Source organism: Peromyscus californicus, unplaced genomic scaffold (genome assembly GCF_007827085.1).
Source record: "Peromyscus californicus insignis strain IS unplaced genomic scaffold, ASM782708v3 Scaffold_4__1_contigs__length_199733344, whole genome shotgun sequence".
In the NCBI taxonomy this organism is placed as follows: Eukaryota; Metazoa; Chordata; class Mammalia; order Rodentia; family Cricetidae; genus Peromyscus; species Peromyscus californicus.
In genome coordinates, this window is record NW_026294562.1 from 147,401,713 (window position 1) to 147,423,489 (window position 21,777).

Below are 21,777 nucleotides of genomic sequence, written 5' to 3' on the forward strand. Positions count from 1 at the left end.
TTTTTGAAGATCTCTCTAAAGATCTTTTACATGTTAGTGACTTAAAAAAACAATAGTTAATATACCTGGTTTACATCTTAAACTACTTGATGATGAGCTCATCTTAAAAGTTTTGATTTTGTATTTCATGTTGCTTTTGTCTTTGAGAAGAATCAATAGGCTTCATCAAACTGAGAAGAGTGATCTACTGCACAGCACATACTTAAGATGTGTTGTTCTCAAAAGTGCTCAAAACTGTCCCTTTGGTCACTCATCACACTGGCCGGCCCTGTCTCCTTGACTTCCAGTGTATGGCTCAATGCAGTCTTCTTTTAGGCTCTCTTCTACTGCTTTGGAGCTTCCCCACACATCAGAATACTGTCAGTTCTGTGCAAGGTTAAGGTTGGAGCTAGTGTCAGTCTGTGTCAGCTGCAGGGACTTGATTTATTAGGAGCCTTGAGCACTGAAGCATTTTAGTATCTTGTCCTGATAATAGCTGTACTTAAAATGTATGTTTATATACATAAAGAAGATTATGATATTGATAAATGTTACTTCATGTGAGTTTAATAATGTAATCAATTATATATTGGCCTAGTCTACAAGATGAAAATTTAAAAAAAATTTCAAATAATCATATGATGTTTTAAAAATTGCATTTTATTGACAAAAACATGGTAACAAACTCATGTTTCTTTCAGCTCTCTGAGAAAGCTAAACAGTAGGCCAGAGAGGTGACTCTGTATTTAAAAACACATCTGCCCTTGATCCATGTGTGAAGGCTCCTAACTGTCTATAACTTCAGCTCCCAGGTAATCCTACACCTGTGGCCTCCTCAAGTACCTGTATATACACATTAACATACATACACACACACACACACACACACACACACACACACACACACACACACACACATACACACACACACACAAACTTAAAAGAAAAGAAACCAAGAATCCACGTTATTTAATTCATCTACTAAAATATTTTTTGAGTGCCTGCTCTGAAAAAGAAATTCCTTTTTTAGATATAAGACACATAGCAGAAAATTAGGCACACAGAGCCTGTGCTTCAGGGAGGAGGTAGACTGTGTGGACAATGAAGCTGTTTAAAATATAGAGAGGTAAAGATGACTGTTTGTGGGAGGGACCTTTCCAAAACCTAAATGATCTGCATTTTTACCATAGTTGAAATGTTTTGTAGAGCTGAATTTGCATTAAATATCATGAGTTTGGCTATTACCTCTTATAGTGGTATTTGCTCTGCCCATGACTTGGACTATACTGCCCAAAGGAGGCAGTGCTTCCTGCCATTGTATGCAACCTGCAATAAGGAGATGGAGAAGGGTCACGTGCCCTTCTGCACCTTGCTCCCTGCTCCTGCTTGTGAGATGGATTTGCTCCCAGTCAGATCAGAGAATGACTTCTGTTGTCTACTCCATTCTGTAATCGTGAGTGTATTTCCTCAATTTATATCTTAATAAATTATGCTACCATTTTGATAGACTCACATGGATTGATCGTAATAAGTGGTGGTCAATGTGGGGCTCGAACCCAGGACCCTGAGATTAAGAGTCTCATGCTCTATCAACTGAGCTATCCAGGAGCAAATCCACCTTGCAAGCAGGAGCAGGGAACAGGGAGCAGAAGGTCATGTGACCCTTCTCCAACTCATCAGAGATCAAGTACAATGGCAGGAAGCACCGCCTCTTTTAGGCCTTATTGCCCAAGGTCATTGGCGGAGCAAATACCACCACAACCTCTTTGAACAACATAGTTCTTATACAAGAGAAAAATGTTTCTAGGTACCTAAATAAATGCATACACCATCAGAGAACTGTTGAAAGACTTAGGTAGTTATCTGGATGGAGCAGTAGTAATGTCAGAAGAGTGAAGGAGCCTGAGCTTATATTAAACTCATCAAACTTCACTCAGGGTAACAGTTTTGGTTAATTCAGTAGATTCTAATAGAAAAACAAGTTAAACAATGACATGTGAATTCATTAGGTTTTGATATTGCTGACATTCCAATTTCATTTTTAATGACACAGAAAATGATTTGAATATGTTGGTTATTTTTTTAATTGAAGCTTGTTCTTCCATGAGAAGACAGTACCACAAATTTCTGGAATGACACAAGAATCACTATTTTTTCCTCCAACAAAGAAAATACACCATTGAAACGCCCTTTGGGTGTGATGTGATTTAATGATCATACATGCGTGGCTATTCTCCACAAGCTAAGTAAACTCACTATGGTGACTCAGGCCTGCAAAGCACACACCTTGCTGGGGATTCAGAATGCAAGAGAGAATCCAAACAGCTTGAAGGTCATTTGACATCCTGAACTTTGGCAGTTTGGGGCAGATTAGTTTAAAGATAAATGATACAGTATGAGATGTTTGACATCATAGTTTGAGGTGTGGATAAATGCTTCATTTGAAGTATGCATACTTGTGCAGAACCTATTTGTGAGCTCTCTAAATGAAGAACATTCTGTACAAAAACATTTGATTAGTTTATGTATCAGCTCGGAAACAGGATAACATTTTACCAGTGTTTAGATTTCTGACCCGTGCTACCTGAGGACTGAAGGCTGAGAATGTTTCTTGCTACTATTATATCTGGCAGCAAGAGTAGCTCTGGATGGGGGTGGGGCAAAAGTGAAGGTAGGGGGGAGGAACTGGGAAGGGAAACTGTGATCCGGACTGGGAAAAAAACAATTAACTAATTAATTAATTAATAAAAAAGTAAGCAATTGGTTCACTTACATAAGGGGAAAATAAAACAATGGATTTTGTTTACTATGAAATTGTCATTTAAATTAAGGAAATATGTGGTTTTTGAGCATTCAACATCAGAAAGTACCAAGTCAATGAATTGGCTGTTGTCCATGACTTTATCATTTACCTTGCATATTCTTTCTCAATATCGTTTGTTAGATCTCAGCACAGTTGTTTTAGAGGCACTTGGAAATCTGGTTGACGTGATCACAGGGAAAAGCAACTAGTGATAGAATAGCATGCTTTGTTGTTAATTTACATACTGTATCATGAGTAGGATTTCACATCTCCCATCTCAGTGGTTAAGAGCAAGTACTTCTGTTTCAGAGGATTTAAGTTTGGTTCCCAACACCCAGGTCAGGTGGCTCACAACTGCCTGCAACTGCAGTTTCTTGACTCTGCATGTGTAAAATTTTGTACATGTGTACGAACTACCCCCTCATTCCTCCATATACACATGAACTAAATAAAATGTTGAGTTAAATTAAAAATATGTACCTTGCTATTTATAAACAAGATTTGTATGATCCTAGCACTGAAAGAGAATCAACATTGGACCCCAAAGGGTATCATATTTTAAATATCTTATTTCATATCATAATTTAAAATCTGACAATGTGAACTTAAGAGGGTGCTTAAGTATACATAGTGCTTACATTTTCTCATCTGTAAAAATTGCCTTTACATCATGAAATTGAGCTAAGGACAAATGGGATGTCACACAAAACACTGCTGCTGTTATCTCTTGCCAGAATAGGGGGGTATGAAGTCCCCTGGGAATTAAAATTAAATCTGCCCAAGGCTTTCTAACCAAAGGAAAATAAGTCTCAAAAACAAACGAAGGAAATTTGGTGCAGACCTAGTAGTGAACTAAAGATTCAGGGAAGGCAGTCTTGGCTCTAATCCCAATGTTTGTTCATTCTTCCTTCTCCAAAGTCCCTGCTGCATGGGTCCAATTCTGCTTACATGAATGTGTCGTGCTTCCACCCTGTTAATACAGCACTAGCTACTAAGAAGCTTCCAGGCACTGTGGAAAATAATGATGTGTATTTCCAGTATAGCATGTGCCTACCTATTTATCAGTTCCAGAGTGGACAGAAAGAGAATATGTTTTCAAAGAAAAAGGGAGCAAGCCACATTGGACTAGGGTATAAAGTACACTGAAGACAAGGGCCCTGTCAGGTCACCCTGCATTTCTCCTCAGCTTTGCATTAAAGAGGAAAAATATGAAAATTTTACTGAATGGTTGGGAAGCTAATTAACTCATTTATTTAAAAGCCTTTTTATCACATTACTTTTTGTATAGTTCTAAAAGTTGAACTGGCAAGATTTCAGCAACCCGTTTCTTTAAAATGTAAATTGGCCCTGCATCCTTTAGAACGTGGACACTGAAAATAGGCCATGGCACCTGCCGTGCAGACAGGAGAATGGCTCTAGCTCTGGAGAGATCTGACTGTTGCTGCAGCTGTGTTTGAGTGTTTCCACACATGCTGACTTCCAAAACCAAATGAAGCAATTTGTTCATTGAATGCCATTGGCAAAGTGCCCAGTAATTGGTCTTTCTGTTTTTAAAAACATTGTTACTTTTGTGTGGGCACATGTGCCACATGTGCATGTAGATATCAGAGGACAACGAAGTGAAGTCAATTCTCCTTCCACCTTTAAGTGGATTCCAGAGTTTGAACTCAGATGCTCAGGAATGTGTGTTGAGTGGCTGTATCCCACTGAGACATATAACCTGGCCCTAGTGGATATTTTTTTCTTTTTTTATTATTAAGACATTTTCTGTTCATTTTACATACCAAAACCAGGCGCTGCTTCTTCAGCACACCCCCACAGCCTTCCTCCCCAACCCCCCCCCCTTCTCAACTTCTCCAAGACAAGGACTCGTATGGGGAGTCAGCAGAGCCTGGTACATTCAGTTATGGCAGGTCCAAAACCCTCCCCCTGAACCAAAGCTGTGTAAGGTATCTCACCATAGGCACTGGGCTCCAAAACCCCTGCTCATGCTTTAAGGATGGATCCCAATCCCACTGCCAGGGGCCCCTTAAGTAGGTCAAGCTAAACAACTGTCTTGCCTATGCAGAGGGCCTAGTCCAGTCCCATGGGGGCTCCTCAGCTATTGGTCCACAGTTCATGAGTTTCCACTAGTTTGGCTGGCTGTCTCTATACATTTTTCCATCATGATCTCAATGTCCCTTGTTCATAGACTCCCTCATTTCTCTCATGATTGGACTCCTAGAGCTCAGCCTCATGCCTAGCAGTGGTTCTCTGCATCTGCTTCCATCAGTTGCTGGGTGAAGGCTCTATGATGATAATTAGGATATTCACTAACCTGATTACCGGGTTAGGCCAGCTCAGGCACCCTCTCCACTATTGCTAGTAGTCTAAAGTGGGGTCATCCTTGTGGATTCCTGGGAACTTCCCTAGTACTCTGTTTCTTCCTATTCCCATGATGTCTTCATTTATCATGGTATCTCTTTCTTTGCTCACCCACTTTGTCCCTGTTCCAGCTCGAACCTCCCTTTGCTTTGTGTGTTCATCCCCCACCCCTTGCCCTTCATTACCCTCTTCTCACCCCCAGTTTTCTCAAGTAGATCTCATCTATTTCTCTTTCACTGGGCAATCTGGGCATTCCTCTTAGGGTCCTCATTGTTAGCTAGCTTCTTTGGAGATGTGGGCTGTAGTCTGGTTACCGTTTGCTTTACATCTAGTATCCACGTATGAGTGAGTACATACCATGTTTGTCTTTCTGAGTCTGGGTTACCTCATTCAGGATGGTATTTTCTAGTTCCATCCATTTGCCTGCAAATGTCAAGATATCATTGTTTTTTTTACTGCTGAGTAGTACTCCATTGTGTATATGTGCCACATTTGCTGTATCCATTCTTTGGTTGAGGGGCATCTACTTTGATTCCAGTTTCTGGCTATTGCAAATAATGCTGATATGAATATCGTTGAGTGTGTGTCCTTGTGGTATGATTTAGCATTCCTTGGGTATATGCCCAAGAGTGGTATAGCTTGGTCTTGAGGTAGACTGATTCTCAATTTTCTGAGAAACTGCCATGCTGATTTCCAAAGTGGCTGTACAAGTTTACACTCCCACCTACAGTAAAGAAGTATTCCCCTTGCTCTGGATCCTCTCCAACATGGGCTGTCATCAGTGATTTTGATCATAGCCATTCTGGCAGGTGTAAGATGGTATCTCAGAGTCGTTTTGATTTGCATTTCCCTGATAACTAAGGATGTTGAGCAATAAGGATTTTAAGGAAATTTAGACATTTAAGGAAAATGTCGTTCAGCCATTTGAAATTCTTCTGTTGAGAATTCTCTGTTTAGCTCTGTAGCCCATTTTTTAAATTGGATTGTTCTTTATTTTGATGCCTAATCTCTTGAATTCTTTATATATTTTGGAGATCAGCCCTCTGTCAGATGTAGGGTTGGTGAAGATCTTTTCCCATTCTGTAGGCAGTCATTTTGTCTTTATTGACTGTTTCCTTTGCCTTACAAAATCTCCTCAATTTCAGGAGATCCCATTTTATTAATTGTTGCTCTCAGTGTCTGTGCTATTGGTGTTATATTTAGGAAGTGGTCTCCTGTGCCACTGTATTCAAGACTAGTTCCTACTTTCTCTTTTATCAAGTTCAGTGTAACTGGATTTATGTTGAGGTCTTTGATCCACTTGAACTTGAGATTTGTGCATGGCAACAGATATGGATCTATCAGCAATCTTTTACATGTTGACATCCAGTTATGCCAGCACCATTTGTTATAGATGCTTTCTGTTTTCCATTGTACAGTTTTGGTTTTTTTGCCAAAAATCATGTGTTCATAGGTTTGCAGATTAATGTCAGGGTCTTCAATTCAATTCCTTTGGTCCATGTGTCAGTTTTTATGCCAATACCAAGCTGTTTTTATTACTGTAGCTCTATAACAGAGCTTGAAGTTAGGGATCGTGATGACTGCAGTGGTGGCTTTATTGTACAGGATTCTTTTAGCTATCCTGGGTTTTCTGTTTTTGCAAATGAAGTTGAGTATTGTTCTTTCCAAGTCTGTGAAGAATTGTGTTAGGATTTTGATGGGGATTGTATTAAATCTGTAGATTGCTTTTGGTAAGGTTGTCATTTTTACTCTGTTAATCTTACCTATGTTAATCTCCCATGAGCATGGGAGATCTTTCCATTTTCTGGTATCTTCTTCAATTTCTTCAGAGACTTTAAGTTCTTGTCATACAGGTCTTTCACTTCTTGGTTTAGAGTTACCCCAAGGTATTTTATATTATTTGTGGCTATTGTAAAGGGTGATGTTTCTCTGACTTTTTTTTATCAGCCTGTTTATCATTTGTATACAGAAGGGCTACTGATTTTTTTTTTTAGTTAATCTTTTATCCTGCCACATTACTGAAGGAGTTAATCAGCTGTAGGAGTTCGCTGGTATAATTTTTGGGGTCACTCATGTACAGTATCATATCGTCTGCAAATGTTAAAATTTTGACTTCTTTCTATCCTTTCCATCTCCTTTTGTTGTCTTATTGCTCTAGCTAGAACTTCAAATACTATATTGAATAAATATGGGGAGAGTGGACAGCCTTGTCTTGTTCCTGATTTTTGTTCCTGATTTTAGTGGAATCGCTTTGAGTTTCTCTCCATTTACTTTGATGTTGGCTGTCGGCTTGATGTAAATTGCCTTTATTATGTTTAGGTATGTTCCTTGTATTTCTGATCTCTCTGAGACCTTTAGAGTGAAGGGGTGTTGGATTTTGTCAAAGGCTTTTTCAGCATCTAATGAGATAATCTTGTGTGTTTTTTTCTTTCAGTTTGTTTATTATTGTTTATTTTGTTTATTAAAATTGACAGATTTTCGTATGTTGAACCATCCTTGCATCTCTGGGATGAAACCTACTTGTTCTTGGTAGATAATTTTTGAAGTGTTCTTTGATTTGGTTTGCCAATATTTTATTGAGTATTTTTACATCAATGTTCATGAGGGAGATTGGTCTATAATTCTCTTTCTTTGTTGCATCTTTGTGTGGTTTGAGTTTCAGGGTAACTGTAGCCTCATAAAAGGAGTTTGGTAATGTTCCTTATGTTTATATTGTGGGAACAATCTGAAGAGTATTGGTATTAGCTCTTATTTGAAAATCTGGTAGAATTCTGTTCTGAAACCATCTGGCCCTGGTATTTTTTTGCTTGGGAGATTTTAATGATTGTTTCTATTTCTTTAGGGGATATTGGCCTATTTAAATTGTTTATGTGGTCTTTATTTAACTTTGGTATGTGGTACCTATCCAGAAAATTGTCCATTCTTTCAGATTTTTCAATTTTGTGGTGTATAGGTTTTTGAAGAATGACCTGATGATTTTCTAGATTTCCTCATTGTCTGTTGTTATGTCTCCCTTTTCATTTCTGATTTTGTTAATTTGGATCCGCTCTTTCTGCATTTTGGTTAGTTTGGATAAGGGCTTATCTATCTTGTTGATTTTCTCAAAGAACCAAATCTTTGTTTCATTGATTCTTTGTCTTGTTCTCTTTGTTTCTATTTTATTTATTTTGGCCCTCAATTTGATTATTTCCTGGCATGTATTCCTCCTGAGCGAGTTTGCTTTTCAGTTTCTTATAGCTTTAAGGTGCTTGTGTGTGTTTTCTCTAACTTCATTATGTGGGCATTTAGTGCTATGAATTTTCTTCTTAGCACTGCGCTCATAGTGTCCCATAAGTTTGGGTATGTTGTACATTAGTTTTCATTGAATTCCAGGATATCTTTAATTTCTTTCTTTATTTCTTCCTTGACCCATTGGTGATTCAGTTGAGCGTTAGTCAGTTTCCAGGAGACTGTAGGGTTTTTGTAAATTTTGTTGTTGAAATCTAACTTTAAGCCATGGTGATCTGATAAAATATAGGATGTTATTCCAATTTTTTGTATCTTTTGAGATTTGCTTTGTGAATGAGCATATGGTCGATTTTAGAGAAAGTTCCATGGGGTGCTGAGAAGAAGGTATATTCTTTTGTGTTTGGGTGGAATGTTCTGTGGATATCTATTAAGTCCATTTCAGTTATATTATCTTTTAGTTCCCTTATTTCTCTGTTAAGTTTCTGTCTGGCAGACTTGTCCATTGGTGAGAGTGGGGTGTTGAAGTCTCTCATTTCTAGTGTGTGGGGTTTGATGTGCAATTTAAGTTCTAGTAATGTTTCTTTTACAAATGTGTTGCTCTTGAATTGGGGGCATAAACGTTCAGAATTGAGATTTCATCTTGTCAGATTTTCCTGTGATGAATATGTAAAGTCCTTCCCAATCTCTTTTGATTGACTTTTAGCTTGAAGTCTATTTGGTTAGATATTAGGATAGTTACACTAGCTTGCTTCTTGAGTCCATTTGATTGGAATGTTTTTTCCCAGCCTTTTACTCTGAATTATTGTCTGTCTTTGAAGGTGAGGTGTGTTTTTCGTATGTAGCAGAAGGATGGATTCTGTTTTCATATTCATTCTATTAGCCTGTGTCCTTTATAGGCTATTTGAGTCCATTGATATTAAGGAATATTTATGAGCAGTGATGGTTAATTCTTGTTATTTTTTGGTGGTAGTGTTGTGTGTTTCCCTTCTTTGGTATTCATTGGTATGGTATTATCTATTGCCTGTGTTTTTATGGGTGTATCTAACTTCCTTAGATTGGATTTTTCTTTCTAGTGCTTTCTGTAGGGCTGGATTTGTGGGTAGGTATTGTTTAAATCTGGTTTTATGATGGAATATTTTGTTTACTCCGCCTATAAGAATGGAGAGTTTTGGAGGGTATAAGAGTCTGGATTAGCATCGATGGTCTCTTAGTGTCTGCATGACATCTGTCAGGACCTTTTGGCTTTCAGAGTCTCCATTGAGAAGTCAGGTGTTATTCTGATGGGTCTGCCTTTATATGTTACTTGATCTTTTTCCTTTGCCACTCAATATTTTTTCTTTATTCTGTATGTTTAGTGGATTGATTATTATGTGGTGAAGGAACTTTTGGGGGGAGCAATCCATTCTATTTGGTTTTCTGTAAGCTTTTTATATCTTTCATATGAATTTCTTTCATTATGTTGGGAAAGTTTCCTTCTATGATTTTTTTGAATATGTATTCTGTGGCTTTGAGCTGGTATTCTTCTTCTTCTATCCCTACTATTCTTGAGTTTGGTTTTTTCATTGTGTCCCAGATTTCCTGGACATTTTGTTTTATGACTTTGTTGGCTTTAATGTTTTCTTTGACTAATCAATCTATTTCTTCTATCATATCTTCCACACCAGAGGTTCTTTCTTCCATTTCTTGCATTCTGATAGTTATGCTTGCATCTGTAGTTCCTGTTTACTTACTCTCCTTTTCTATTTCCAGCATTCCCTCAGTTTGTGTCTTCTTTATTTCCTCCATTTCATTTTTCAAGTCTTGAACTGTTTCCTTAATCTGTTTGATTGCTATTTCTTTGCTTTCTTTAAGGGATTTATTGATTTCTTCCAATTTTTTGTTTGTCTTTTCCTTGATTTCTTGAAGAGAATTTTTTATTTCCTCTTTGAAAGCTTCTATCAGTTTCTTAAAATCATTTTTAAGGTCGATTTCTTCTTCTTCTTCTTCTTCTTCTTCTTCTGCGTTGGGATGTTCAGGTCTTGCTGATGTAGCACAATTAGGTTCTGGTGGTGCCACATTGCTCTTTATGTTGTTGAATGTATTTTTGCACTGGTGTCTACCCATCTCTTCCTCCAATTGGTGCAAACAGTGTCTGGGTCTGAGGGAGCCTCTTTAGGTCCAATGGGCATTCTTGTTTCAATGGGAGATCTTGTTGCAATAGAAGCTCTTGGTCCAATCAGAGGTCTTGGTCCACTAGGAGCTGGTAGAGTCTATGTCTCAGGGAGCAGCTGTGATCTTCGAGGATGGGTGGGTTTGTGGGATGGAGTGGGGCTTGTAGGTTACAGGGTCTGGTGGGGGATGGTGGTAGTCCAGCCTGCCTGCAGGAGCCCTGCCTGCTAGCCAGCAGCTGGGATTCTTGTTCCACTCAGAGCTGGAAGAGTTTGTGTCTCAGGGCATTTTTTTTTTAATTTGTTAGTATATTCTTTAAAGTAGTAGTACTAAAAATTTATAACATGCCTAAGTCATTCATTTTGAATTCCACTATGTAAAAATTTATTATTGACTCATGTTTATTCCTGAGATATTATAATTACTATATATAAATTTCTAGAATGATGTACAAAATTAAAGTTGAGTTAAGATTAAATGTGTTCAGTGTAAATTTCCATTTTCATATCTGATGACTATAATCTTTAACAAATTGGGGTTTGTACATTAAATTTCTATATTTTGGTCTTTTGATTTGTGAACAAAAATGGGTCAGTAATTCTGGAAAGCAGAGCTGCATAATGATTTAAAAAAACAAAAAAGCAACCATATTCATCTTCTGTTTCATTATTTCACTTGAAGTAACTTTTTTTAAATTTGAACATCAGATCTAATGCACATTTTAGTTTGTGAATTGTATGATAAAATCTATGACATGGAGCTTAAATAATATGAAGTTATTTCTGTTGTTTCTAGTATCTGAGAATACTAAGATTAATTCAGTATCCAGATAGGGCCTGATCTGTGCTCCAAGATGACACTTTGAGTTCTATGCCCTTGTGCCAGAGGAAGAAGGGCTGTTTTCATATTGCGGAATGCAGGAAGAGGAGATGGATAGGTGCTGTGTAAGATATGTTCTATAAAGCACTCATGTTCCAAAAACTTCACTTCCTAATATGGACACATCCTTAAATTTTGGCATATAGATTTATCAAATCACTGATACACACACACACACACGCACATATATTTTTTCATGCTTGGAATAAAAGAGATTTCATCATCAGGAACATAGGAAAAACACAATGTTAGCTTATAACTGATCTCACAGTGAAATTAATAAATTATAATTTTATAAAAATCTTGCACCCTTTTTCCCTACTAAGAGCAAAAAAAAATGTATAACAAAACATAAAAAAATAAAAATTCAAAAACACACTGCATTCATTCTTCTGCATTAACCAAGTTTTCACCACAGTAACAAATTCCCTTGGAGAAATAAGACTCAAGGAGGGGAAGCAATCCTTTGGCTCATGGTTTTAGAGTGTCCAGTCAATGGTCATGCAGCCCACTTGCTTTTGTGTATCTGGAGTTTTCTCCAGTCTCAACCAGCCTGGCAGCCACTCAGACCCAAATAAACACACAGAGGCTTATATCAATTAAAACTCTATGGCCTAATGTCTCAGGCTTTGTGCTAGCTAGATCTTATATATAAAATTAACCCATTTCTATAAATCTATACCTTGCCATGTGGCTCATGGCTTACCTGTATCTTTACATCTTACTTCTCGTGGTGGCAGCTGGCAGTGTTTCTTTGTTCTGCATTATAATCAATCCCATAAAATCCATGTTGTTTTCAATAGCATCTCTAGTAATACACTGTACTTTATGCCATGTCAGTTTTGACTCCAATTTTCTGTGTGCAAGAGCAATCACATGAAGGCCTTGTTTGGTATAATCTTCTAAAACTTTCTCAAAATCAACTGGAACTGTTTCAGGTTTACAAAGACTGGTAATGACCTCAGGGCCTCCTTTCATGTAGGTGTCCATTTTCTTGTCACCTAGTACCCTTGCAACCATACTCATCTGTTGTAAAGAAGAAGAAAATGGGAACTGTCAAATAATTCCTATCTCTTAAATAGCTGGAAGTTCAAACAGCTCCATGTCTTGGTTTCCTGTAGTTGTAGATCAGGAAGCAGCTGTTTGGAAGGGCAAACTACAGTGAGCATAATCTGGTTAGGAAGTGCTGTTTCTTCTTCAGTTGTGTCTTCCAAAATCCATCCAATGGCTTCAACATTTTCAAATCGAGTGGGCCACCAGAAAGAATGCCTTCATTTTTTTTTTTTTGTAAGTGAATGAGAAGTAGCCCTGCAAGCAAAAAATTGAGATTTTACCAATATCTCACTGCAAACATTGTCTTCTGGTAAAAAGAAATCGGGTATTTTCCACTCACTGAATTCCCCACAGATCTAAGCCAACTTCAGTAAGAGTTCCAGCCTTGTCAAAGCAAACAAGGTTCAGCTGTCCACAGATATTTATCCTTTGTGGACTGATACAGAAAATCCCTACTTTTTTCAGTTTTCTCTGAGCATATACAATCCCAGCAACCATTGCAGCAAGAAGTGCAGGTGGCACAGTAATTGTAATGATATCAAGAGACTTAATAATTATTTTCTGAACTTCTTTCTTATTCAAAATGCTATTGATGATTGTGTAGATAAACCCAATGCCAGCCACCTCCACAAGACACAGTAGAAACAAGTAGATGTCTCTATAGAGTTTAAAATCAGTTGGCTTGGGATACAGTATAGAATGAACAAGCTGATCTTTAGAAGTACTAAATCCTGTTCTGACTACTATGGCTTTCACACATTCTCCAGTGTAGAAATGGGTCTGAATAACAGTTGTCCCAGAGAACAGTGTGTGTCACTTGTGTGTCTCTGGACGTAAAGCTCCTCCCCCATTCCTTTTACATCAACTGAAGGATTTGGCAAGTTAGTCTTTGTCACTGGAACACTTTCTCCTGTTAACATGCTTTTATTTACAATACAAGTACCATTAATAAGTACTGCATCACAAGACATGACTGTCTCATTTAATGGAATGATCATGACATTTCCCCCGGCACAAGGTCTGTAGAAAAGATTTCTTCTATTTCTTCATTTATTCTAAAAACTGAAACTCTCACCATACTCAGTTGCCACCATGTCATGTAACATAACATATTGCTTCCTAATGGAATATAGTGAGCTTATAATGGATACTATGGACATACTCACGATGGCTAGAGCATAGTATTAGTATTCATCAATGCTCCACAGAATAACACTGAACAGCTGGAAAATGTAAAATGCATTGAGAATCTCTTTAATTAGAAGCTTAAAAACAGAAGGCACTTTCACATCAATTTCATTTACTCCATAAAGCAACTTTCTGTAGGCATGCATCCCCTTTGTCAGTCCTGCACTAGGCTTTTCATAAATTGATGTACAAGGAACATCTTCACTTTTGGACCTGTCATGGTGCAGTATATCATTGGAGAAGTGTGTGGCAAAGGAAATTATCACCCCCGTTCATCCAGGAAGCAAAGAGAATGAGAAAGTAGTCAATGCCATAGTAAACCTTTTATAGGTACAGTCTAAATGACCTGCATCTGATGTGGAAGACTGAACTAAAAACTAACAGGAGCATCCCATCCTAAGTGACAAACTTTATTTGCAGAGCTACAGATTGCTCAGAATTCCCGAGAAGTTATGAGAATCATAAGGGGAAACAAATCTCAATTATCAAAATTATGATACTAACTGCTTCGTATTGCCTCCCCTACTGTGTACCCCAATGCCCATGATCAGGTTTACCAGGCAAATTTGAAGCTCATAGTTTTGGAGTTCATGACAAGCACCACCTGTTTTTTTCCACTGGGGTCAGAGTGACTGGATTGATCATTTGTTTTTAAGTGGCTTAAAGATGGGAAGAGAGACAGAGATTGGATGGTAACCAGCTCTGTTAGGAGGGAGTTGTTGGGGTTTCCCATTTCTTTTGTGAAATGGTTTGGAGTGATAGTGAGTCTGTGTACATGACTGTGTAGACTCCTGGAGCTGGTGTCAGGGGATTGGAGGAACAATCGAATGATATTAACATCAAGGTATAAATAGGCTGGTAACAAGAAATTGGAGTCTGCCAAAACAAGAGAAAAAAACTCAACAAAATAATGGCAAATTTCAGAGGCTATGAACAAATTGATAGCAGCTTAACAAGATGATATTTAAAGAAAGTCTTATAACTGAAGGTGTGAGGATACAGTAGACAGCTAGAAAATGATGACACTCACAGTTCAAGACCCCATCATTAGTGGAGAGAAGACTAATTAAGAACAACAGCAAGATTTACAATTCAAATGCTAGGTCAAACCCACATGCTATGTTTGTAACCTAAAGGAAATTGTTGAGATTTATTTATTTCTGTATTTTATGTATTTGAGTGTTTTTGTCTCTATGTACATTTGCACACCAGAAGAGTGTGTCTGTTCCTATGGGGCTACAGTTATAGAAGGTTGTAAGCCTCCATGTGGGTCCTTGGAATTGAACTCAGGACCTCTGGAAAAGCAGGCAGTGCTCTTAAGCACTGAGATATCTCTCTAGTGTTCTAAAACAAATTTGTAATGTTTTCTGAGCCTCAGGTTCTATGTGGGCTACTAATGTCAAACTCGGATTATTACCCTGATAGATGCTACAAAGGACATCATAGGTCATATTTAAAAATAGGAGGCAGCTAGTCTCATTCTTAACCTCCACCGGAAAAGAACAGATACAGTTTTTGTAGAAAGTTAGCATCCAGTTTAAAAAGAGCCATAGTAATGACATACTATTCCCAGTTGCACTTGCAGCAGATAGAAGTGGGAGCTGTCATTTCGGCTCCAGAGCAATCAGCTCTGGGATAAAACACTGGCTTAAGAGCAGCAGAAAATGGGTAGCACAGCCTGTCTGCCATCGTGTCTTAAAACACATTCAAGTGGAGTTAAAGGGACTGAAAACTGCACTTTCTCCATCAAATCTTTCTTCTGTAGTTCCTGGAAGACTTGTCTCAAGTAGAATCTCTGTTACACAGCCGTCAAAATAGTCAGGAGACACCAGTTGGTGCAGTTTCTAGGTTTTGTGACCAGCATGGCCAATCTCATGACTCCCAACCTTGTTCTGTCTACCCAGTTATTTGCAAATACATGACAAGGGTGGAAAGCCTCTAGCAACACGACAACAATGGCCAGGAGCTATAACTAGAGAAATACAAATGGCTTTCAGTGTTTCAAAAACAGTAAATGAATAAGAAGTCTTGATGCTAACTAAAGATATGCTTCACTTTGTCATGGCTGATGAGGTGAGAGGCCTGATTCAAAGTATAATTAGGTATGGCAAATGACTGGGGGAAATAGGAGAATTCTATTTCATGAACTATAGGAATTTTGTTACAAGGTGGTAATTTTTGTTCTAGCAAGAGGAAATTGGCTTTCCTTATCTGATCTTGAGATTCATAATCTTCCATCAGTTAGTGTTTAAAGAACACATTACACATTGTTTTATAGATAGAAGTTTATTTTTTCTCAAAGTCAAATAATCACTGTTTAGAAGAAAATTGGTTGTGTACATTTTAGTTTAGATGGAGTTGATTAACTTCGCCACATCATGTTGTGCTAAAATTTCCCTAAACAATTTGTTCTCTGTAAATCCCAAATGCATAGGCTCTCATAGATCTAAATTAAATAGGCAGTGGGGATTTTGGGATGTTTTTCTTGTTTAATATGTATACAAGGAAAACCCATTAAGTCACATTGGTAGATAAAAATGACAAAGTAAGTCACCATATTTCAGGGCTCATTATGCATTCTATGCATACGGATACTATGGACTTATTCCTGCACTCAAGAAATGTGAAAATTTTATTATCAACTTATTCAAAATAATGTTTTTTTTAAGTAGACAGTGTAAGGCAAACTGCAATCATCCTGGCAAGATGTATCCATGCAAACTTCACTGAAGAATAGACGTGTCCTTTAAATGAAGAAATATTTTAAGACATTAATAATGAAAACATAATTCAATTTTTTTTTCTAGGCTGAGTTCCCACTTTTTATTAAACACTTCCAAAGGTAAACAATACCTCTTTGGCATGAATGGACATTTTTGTTCTAGTGAGATTGCCTGCATGGAGGATAGCAATGTCCATATTTTTTCTTTTAACACTGTTCAATCAAGCCTCAAAGGTAGCTCCCATGATATCTTGTACCCAGGTCTTCTCTTTTGAAGGGACATATAACCACATCCCTAGATATGACTAAATTAACAATTAACATTAGCACTAGTCATACCCAGATACTGTCCAAATGATCTTTGGTTTAAAACACTGAATCCCAGCACTTGGGAGGAAGAGCCAGGCGGGTCTCTGTGAGTTCAAGGCCAGCCTGGGCTACCGAGTGAGTTCCAGGAAAGGCGCAAAGCTACACAGAGAAACCCTGTCTCGAAAAACCAAAAAAAAAAAAAAAAAAAAAAACAAAAAAAAAACACTGAAACAAAATCATTGTAAACATTGTAGCTCACTGTTAGTTATGTTGAGTTTAGTATTGACTATTTTAATTTTTTCAGTTAGTTTTGTAGGAACTTTATTGAGTTTGCTTACCAAGTTGGAAAAACTTCAACTGAGTAATTTTATTGGTGCTTAGATGCAGCAGCCAACCTTAAACCGACTCAAACCATGACACTGACTTTGCTGCTTCATGTTGGAGGATGAAAGACACACAGTTTCTCATCTCATGTTATTGAAGACCAATATATCATATGCATCATAAGTTTGTGTTAACAGAGAAAACGGAGTGAATGTAAGGGGAAAAAATCAAACCGTTTCAAATTCTAGTCACCAGAGTACAACCTTCCTCTACAAACACTGGCTTTATTAAAATCAAGTCACTCTGAGTTTGTAGAATGGTCAAGCCCTGATGTATTTTTAAAATATCGCTTTGCATGGTTACATGTGTACTGTCTGACTTACTCACATCTGTATTTTATTTCTTCTCGTTTGGAAAAGATGTCAATGGCGAGACAGCATTCTTTACAAAGCCTTCAGTTTGAAAAGGCAGTTGGTGACAGTGTGTCCTGAGCACCATCAACATGGTGCAGAACATTTATTTTCCTCTAAATTTAATCAATATGTTTTAGAACAAATCTGTGAGGATTTGTCTTGGAATAGTTAGGATTCAATGGTAAAGTAGAGTTCTTTTGGGCTGGAGTAGGACCGGACCTCTAGAAAACAGAATTTTTAAATAATAGCTTGGTATTTCCTCATAAATCATATCAAACATAATTTTAAAATAGTAGTTGCATTGTCAGTCATTGGAGTGACTATTATCAAAGCTATTTTAATAATAAATATGTATGAAAAAATTCTATGCAATTTATAGTTATGTTTTGAGAATATGGGCGTTTTGTCTGCATGTATTTGTGCACCACATCTGTGCCTGGTTTCAGGAGAGGCCAGAAGAAGCTATGGAATTCCCTGGAACTGGAGTTGTAGAAGGTTATGGGCTACCACATAACCAGGTCCTTTGCAAGAGCACAAAGTATTCTTTGCCTCTCAGCCATTCTTCTAGCCCATTTTATAAATTATAAATTCTTTATCTCAGATTTACCTGTACTTGTTTGGTGCTTAGAATTAACCAAATATTATTTCTACAAAACTATGTGATTCAAATATAAGGTAGTCCTTTTTGCTTTCATGGAATGTTCTTCCTTTGAAAAAAGCAAGGATCAAATCTACCAGCATCAGGACCAAATCAAGTCCTATTCACTAATCCACCTCATATTCAGATGTAGTTTAGAGGAGTTGAAATTTGAAACAGGGTAGACACCAATCAGTGAGGCCATTAGCTCCTTTCTTATATTCCAAAGTGATAGGACCCATAGAGATCCACTTGGTTTGATTAATGAAACTCAGGTGCTGCTCTATGAATGTGGATCTAGTGCAACCTTACAGCCAGTAGGGAGCTTAATAATGCAGTCATTCCAGAATGCTGTGGACTATGTCAGCACCCAGCACCCATCACAGATGTGCTTGAAGCCAAGCCTAGATCCTTGCAGCTGGCTAGCCAGACTAACCAAAAGAACCAGGGAAATCCACATTCAATAAGAAACCCTTCCTCAGTAAACCTAGTGGAGAGATCATGAGGAACATATGTGACATCAATCTGAGATCTCTACATGTCCCACACGTGCATGCACTCACTAATGAGAACACACATACACACAGGCATATACACCAAATATATACACACCTACATATACAACTACATTAGTTTATAAAATTATTTGAATCCACAAATTTAAATTAAATGTAAGCTATTATATTAGTGATGGTGTCACCAGGCAGATTGACATCCAACCAACAGACTCACAAACTCAACTGTTGTCTCTATACATATTCTATATCTTCAAATCACTTTCACACTATCAGAGGCAATTCTCACATTGACATGGTGTGGTAGAATGAATGGGAACTCATAATTTGCATGCACTCTTGATCTGAGGTGTTCTGACTCTGTATCAATGGTAACTAAAGGGCTGGTGGTTATTTTATCACTGCATAATTAAGGAACTGGGGTCCTGGAAGGTAAAAATGTATTCTGATAGGTAAAATGGAAAGTTCTGAGAAATACATAAGGAAATAAAAAATTTAAGTGAAGGGTCTTTCCATAAGGACTCTCATTTTCTTTTCAACAGTTAAGGACTGTCAGGAAATTACCTCCCACAGGGTCTCTAAGGCACATAAATTACATTCTGCTTCTCGTGTCCAAAGCTTATTTTCAATATATCATTTTAACACAAAGTTGAAGAAGTTTAGAATTTAGTGTGGAAATTAGTCACTAAAATCTGTTGACAGAGACATTTTGAACCCAGGACTCACATAAAAAATTTGAGAGAGAAGATAGAAAAAGAATTGAAACTGATACCAACAGAAGAATGTAATTGTAATAATGCTGCAATTTAGTAAGCTTTTAAACAAAGATTCTTATAGTCTTCTTAAAAATGATCACTTCCATTGAATTAATTAACAAAATCTGGAGAATTACACAGATATAGACATGGCCTTGCAACCCCAAGTAACCAGTCCTGTGTGCTAGACACATTCAAGAGAACACTGTGGAAAATATTACAATTGATGATAGAGAAAGATGCATTTGAAAATAAAACAAAAATTGAAAATATTGTGGCTGTGCTTTCTTTCTTTCTTTCTTTCTTTCTTTCTTTCTTTCTTTCTTTCTTTCTTTCTTTCTTTCTTTCTTTCTTTCTTTTTTTTTTTTCAAGACAGGGATCTTACTCTGTAGACCAGGCTGGCCTCCAACTCACAGAGATTCGCCTGGCTCTGTCTTCCTAGTGCTGGGATTAAAGGTGTGTGCCTTCACTGCCCAGTGTGGCTATGCTTTCTAATAAGGCATACTCAGCAAATATCCTTGAAAACTTGCTACCTGTATACATTATTACAGAATAGAAAGGAACATACATACATATACATATACATATATATATATATGTGTGTGTGTGTGTGTGTGTGTGTGTGAGTGTGTGTGTGTGTATACAAAGGAGTGGAGATTAAAACTCTAATAAAATAATTGAATCAATAAATGTAGTTAATTATATTTAATAACCTGAATATATCATAGTACAATTGAGTGTAACTATATTAGTCATAAAATAGAGGCTAATGTCACAGGTTACCAACCAGAAGAATAAACTTTTCTGCTTGGCTTACAAATCAAAGTTTAATGTATGTATTCATGTGTCATAGGTAAAATTAGATTATGTTGGACAAGCTTCAAAAGATGTGTACAGTGTGTGGAGAACAAGAGAGAAGTCATTAGAGGGACCGTGGCAGAAGGTGAAGTAAAAACTGCCCTAAATAGTAAGCCAGCTGAGCATATGTTATCATTATGTAGAACTTTACATCACAGGAAGAGAGAAAATCCCTTGTTCTCATGGTTCTAGGCAACATTCACAGGAAAAATGCACAGAAGTGTCTGGTGAAATATTTATATACTGACTATTTCTATGACATAGACAGATTAATAGAAAGCATAAAAACTTGGAGCTAGAAAGTTAATTCAATAGTTAAGAGAACTTGTTGCTCTTGCAGAGGACCCAGGTTCAGTTCCCAGTACCTCATGACACTTCACAACCTTCTGTAACTCCAGTTCTTAAGGAATAATGTCCTGTTCATGACTTTTCAGGCACTGTGTGCACATGCACATATCCACACACAGACACCTATACACACAAACAAATAAAATTAAAAATAAATCTGAAGGAGCATAAAAACTTGTAAAAACCCATGAAATCACACTTGATAATTCCAAACTAATAAATAATAACATTCAAAAGTAATAGGATGTCCCTTGTTACACTGCTTCTTTATCATCTGGGTATTCCAAAATGGATTTAAATGATTGCGAAGCCCCCAGTTTCTCCTTCTGTTTGTTTTTGTGAGAGTTGTGCTCTGGTTTCTTATAAATCATTGGCTGCCATGTGGTCTTTTATGGTCACTAAAATAAGTTCATTGTATCCTCCACAACCAAGGATTGTTTCTGGTGCTTAAAGTACCTTCTTAACTTTCTCAACACCCCCAAATTTGTCTCAACACCCTGCTCCTATGAAACAAGAAAAATGCACTCAATAAAAGTGTGTTCATCAAATGAAGGAATCTACCTTCCTTTGTGATGTCCTGAAATAATTTTCATTGTAAAGGCAACAGATGATCTAATCCAGTTGGGTACAGAAGGGGAAATGCGCTATTTGGCTTCATATCAAGTATGATTTCTTGCCAGAAAGTCTGGCCAATACCAGAGCCCATGTAACTTTCACTAGATACATGCTTTTGTCAATGGAAGCGACCTGTCTAATGTCTCACCTCTTTTGTCGTTGTTTACTACTGAATTTCTCAAGCCTGCTGTGTTTAAGTATATTTGAAGTCATTCTATAACTATGCAGAACTCTTCATAGTTTTCCTACACTAGGAGAAGAAACTCTGGGGAGTTGGTTTCTTTTAAAACAGCAGTCAGTCTTTACAGGATACAGATTAAAGTCCATTTTCATCAGACAGAAATGAAGAGCACACATTGTTCCTACTGTACTTCACTGATTGATAGGTAACCTCAGAATGGATTGCAAATACTCCTGAAAACTCTCTCTCTCTCTCTCTCTCTCTCTCTCTCTCTCTCTCTCTCTCTCTCTCTCTCTCTCTCCTCTGCACACACATACACAAAGAAAGAAAGAGAGAGAGATTCACTTTTTACTCATAATAATTGACTCTCATTATTCACCAGGTAGTGACTAAAACATTTCCTAAGACATTTTTCTTATGCTTTCTCTGTCAATATATAGAGCGACACATAGAGACAA

The 21,777-nt window shown here is 37.3% G+C and overlaps 1 pseudogene; it reads right to left on the reverse strand.

Moving 5' to 3' along the window:
- The window catches only part of LOC128123972 (polyamine-transporting ATPase 13A3-like), a 79,362-nt pseudogene that overhangs the window by 34,603 nt on the left and 22,982 nt on the right, over positions 1 to 21,777 (reverse strand).